Below are 4,261 nucleotides of genomic sequence, written 5' to 3'. Positions count from 1 at the left end.
TGGATGTGCAGCCCTGGAATTCTCAGGGAGCCCATTTTCACACCCCAGCCCTACAAAATCACTCCCAGCTCCTCAGCAAGACAACATTTTGCTCTCAAAACTGTGAAAATATTGATATTTAATGCAGCCTCCCAACCTGTGCCATAAAACAGCATCATCCTAATCCATATCCTAAAGTCCTTCCCTGGATGTGCAGCCATGGAATTCTCAGGGAGCACATTTTCAAACCCCAAGAGCTGCCTCAGCCCTACAAAACCCTCAGCAAGACAACATTTTTCTCTCAAAATTGAAAAAATATCGATATTTTACACAGCCTCACAACCTGTGCCATTAAACAGCATCATCCTAATCCATATCCCAAAGTCCTACCCGGATGTGGAGCCATGGAATTCTCAGGGAGCACATTTTCAAACCCCAAGAGCCGCCCCAGCCCTACAAAACCCTCAGCAAGACAACATTTTGCCCCCAAGACTGTGAAAATATTGATATTTAATGCAATCACACAACCTGTGCCATAAAACAGGATCATCCTAATCCATCTCCCAATGTTTTCCCTGGAAATGCAGCCCTGGAATTCTCAGGGAGCCCATTTTCACACCCTAGGAGTCACCCTCACCCTACAAAACCACCAAATCCTCAGCAAGACAACATTTTGCACTCAAAACTGGGAAAATATTGATATTTAATGCACTCACACAACCCGTGCCATAAAACAGGATCATCCTAATCCATATCCCAAAGTCCTACCTGGATTGTGGAGCCCTGGAATTCTCAGTGAGTCCATTTTCACACCCCAGCCCTACAAAATCACCCCCAGCTCCTCAGCAAGACAATATTTTTCTCTCAAAACTGTGAAAATATTATTATTTAATGCAGCCTCCCAACCTGTGCCATAAAACAGGATCATCCTAATCCATATCCCTGGATGTGCAGCCCTGGAATTCTCAGGGAGCCCATTTTCAAACACCAAGAGCCGCCCCAGCCCTACAAAACCCTCAGCAAGACAACAGTTTTCTCTCAAAACTGTGAAAATGTTGATATTTAATGCAGCCTCACAACCTGTGCCATAAAACAGCATCATCCTAATCCATATCCCAAAGTCCTACCTGGATGAGCAGCCATGGAATTCTCAGGGAGCCTTTTGGGGCTGCTTTTTAGAGGCAAAATTTATTCCCCGAGCGTTTCTTTCTCTTCAAATCCAAACCAGCTCGAAGTTACCTCAAAAATACCACTGTTGCTGTTCCCAAAATTCCAAATCCATAAAGAACAGCGGATGGATATTGAATACTGAGGGAAAACAAGTGCTCTGAGTCCAGGAAAAGCAGAGCAGTCCCTGCCCAGGGTATTTATTAGGTTTTCATACCTCAGGTCTTGTGACTTTTGACTCACCTGAGACCTCACTCAGCTCCTAAAAGTGCCCGAGGGCAAATTTTCCAAGCAAAAAACCTCTTTGGGAATTTAATCCATTCATTTTTCCAGCTTTTTTTCACCCTCCAATATTTTAATTTTCATCGACATCACATCTGAAAGTTTCTTTTTTCCTTTTCTTCTCTCTCTCTGAGAAGAAATTTAAATTTCAAGGGTCAGGGGTTTTAAACAGGCCATGAAATGATAGAGAAATAAATAATATTTCCCAGACTTTGTTTTGTTTGGCTGGAATCTCATTTAAATCCCATTTCTGGGGGCTTTTTCTCCCTCTCTTTGCCCCCAGTACAATAGATTTATATTTTTATGTTCTATATATATACAATAAATCCAGCACAGTGGGTTTATTATATATAAAAATCCAGCACAGTGGGTTTATTATATATAAAAATCCAGGACTGTGTGGATTTATTGGGAATTTTCACTTCAAACTCCAATTTCTTGGTAAATTTATGGTCTTTTTTTTTCCCATATCATCTCTACAATTAATAATGAAAATAAGGTTTGGCACCCAAATTCCAGGGGTTTTGTGAGATATAACAAACTGTGATTAGTCCTTGTCTCGGGAATATTGAATTTGGAGTATTTAATTCAAAATATCCTTGGAACTGGAGTTTTTAAGGGATAATAATGATGCAGCAACTTGGGAGATCTCAGTGGGTGCTGTAGGAATTCCCCCAAGGATCCCTGGAAAAGGACTTGGCTTCAGGATTCCCAGAGAGTTCCTTGAGGGAGCAGATTGTGTGGAATTCAGAGGTGGAATTAGTGTCAGCCTAAGTAGGGATTTAGGGATCTGGAAATCACAATTTTTTTAACAAATAATTTGACTTTTTGCCCCCAAAAACCTGCAGTTCCTTCCACAGCTCCACTGGGAGCAGCACCTGGGATACTGGGAACAGGGAGCAGGGATTGGATTTCCTGCAGAGTCATCCTAATGTGGGAATTCTTTCCAGGAGACTCAACTGTGCTTCCATAAAAAGGAGGTGACTCACCCTGTGTGAGCTCCCCAATTAATTGGGAGTGTTACTAATTATCCCAGGAGCTGCTCCAAACACCAGGATGAGGAGCTGCCACCTTCCCTTTGCCAGGTTTCCACCAAAATTCCGGTCCTGGATTCTTCTCTCCTGCCCCTTCCTGCACATAATCCCGTATTTTATGGGGTTTGGGGTTTATTTTTATCTCCTGTTTTATCTATTTTCTCTCCTCCCTCCCGGCTGCAGTTTTCACAGGGTGGTTTATTCCCAATTTGCCAGCTGGGAAATGAGGAGTTTGAAGCTCCTGGGAGCCCAACAACCCTCAATAAAGATGTTTCCAAGGTCTAACAAGTGGATCTTCCATTTTTTTTTTAACCAGGACACACTTCCAGGAGGTTTTTAACTCTGGGATTCTCCACAAGATGCTACAAGACACAAAGTGCTCAGGAGTGACCCCCTTGTTTCCTCCCTCTCCTCCAGTGCCAATCCCAACCCTCTCCAGATATTTCCTTACCCCAAGCCAGAATTTCTCCATCCTGGAAAGGATTTCCAGCCCTTCCTTTTCCTTTTTCCCCACTACAAAGTCCTTCTCTTCCTCCTCATCTCAAACACAACACAGTCACCAGCTACAGCACAGAATTCCAGGATATTTTGGGCTGGAAGGGATCTTAAGGATCATCCAGTGCCAACCCTGACACGGGCAGGGACACCTTTCACCATCCCAGGTTGCTCCAACCTGGCCTTGGACACTTCCAGGGATCCAGAGGCAGCCACAGCTTCTCTGGGAAATCCATTCCAGTCCCTCCCCACTCTCCCAGCCAGGAATTCCTTCCCAATATCCCATCTATCCCTGCCCTCTGGCAGTTTGAAGCCATTCCCTGTGTCCTGTCCCTCCATGCTCTTGTAAAAAGTCCCTCTCTGTGTTTATTGAGGGATCCTTTCAGGTCCTGGAAGGATCTTTCCCTGGATCCTTTTCCTACTACCAGAAAACACCTCATTTTATCCCAATCCTACCAGGGGAAGCTGTAGGTCAGTCACCCAAAGCCCTGTTGTCTCCTCCAGAACCCTCCATTCTCCTCATGGAATCCCAGAGGTTGGAAAAGCCCTCCAAGGTCACAGAGTCCCCCCCTGTGCCCAATGCCCCCCTTGTCCCCCAGCCCAGAGCACTGAGTGCCACATCCAGGCCTTCCTGGGACACCTCCAGGGATGGGCACTCCAAACCTCCCTGGGCAGCCCCTGCCAAGGCCTGACCACCCTTTCCAGGGAGAAATTCCTCCTGATGTCCAACCAGACCCTCCCCTGGCACAGCTGGAGGACGTTCCCTCTCCTCCTGTCCCTTGTTCTCTGGGAGAAGAGACTGATTCCGCCCTTCTCCCCCCTCCTGTCAGGGGGTTGCAGAGCCAGAAGGTCCTCCCTGAGCCTCCTTTTCTCCAGGTTGAGCCCCCCCAGCTCCCTCAGCTGCTCCTGCTGCTCCAGACCCTTCCCAGCTCCATTCCCAGCTCCCTTCCCTTCCCTGCACACGCTCCAGCCCCTCCAGGTCTTGTCCTGAGGGCCCAGAACTGGACCCACAGCTCCAGGTGGTGCCTCAGCAGGGCCAGCACAGGGGGACAATCCCTGCCCTGCTCCAGATCCCACACTATTTGGGATCCAAGCCAGCTGCCCTTGGACTTCTTGGCCACCTGGGCTCACGTCCAGCCTCTGTCACCAGCACCCCCAGGTTCCTTCCCAGCCCCAGCCTGGAGATTCCAAGGGGTTGTTGTCACCCAGGACCTGGTCCTTTTGACCCTCACCCCGTTGGCTTTGGCCCATGGATCCCATGGATCCAGCCTGCCCAGATCCCTCTGTGGAGCCTTCCAGCAGAT

The 4,261-nt window shown here is 47.5% G+C and overlaps 1 protein-coding gene across 5 annotated transcripts in view; it reads right to left on the bottom strand.

Moving 5' to 3' along the window:
* SNAP47 (synaptosome associated protein 47) overlaps window positions 1-3,570 on the bottom strand; it is a 23,060-nt gene extending 19,490 nt beyond the window's left edge. For 2 of the 5 annotated variants that reach the window (XM_027695534.1, XM_027695541.1), the window contains exon 1: window positions 3,023-3,149. The gene's annotated coding sequence lies outside the window, so the exon portion shown is untranslated. The other 3 variants (XM_027695536.1, XM_027695539.1, XM_027695537.1) reach the window with 3 other exon arrangements.
* Between the last annotated feature and the right edge of the window lie 691 nt (window positions 3,571-4,261).

Source organism: Neopelma chrysocephalum, unplaced genomic scaffold (genome assembly GCF_003984885.1).
Source record: "Neopelma chrysocephalum unplaced genomic scaffold, ASM398488v2 Primary Assembly neopelma1_101, whole genome shotgun sequence".
In the NCBI taxonomy this organism is placed as follows: domain Eukaryota; kingdom Metazoa; phylum Chordata; class Aves; order Passeriformes; family Pipridae; genus Neopelma; species Neopelma chrysocephalum.
The sequence above is the reverse complement of the archived record's forward strand: the minus strand, read 5'-3'. Positions and strand labels throughout refer to the sequence as shown.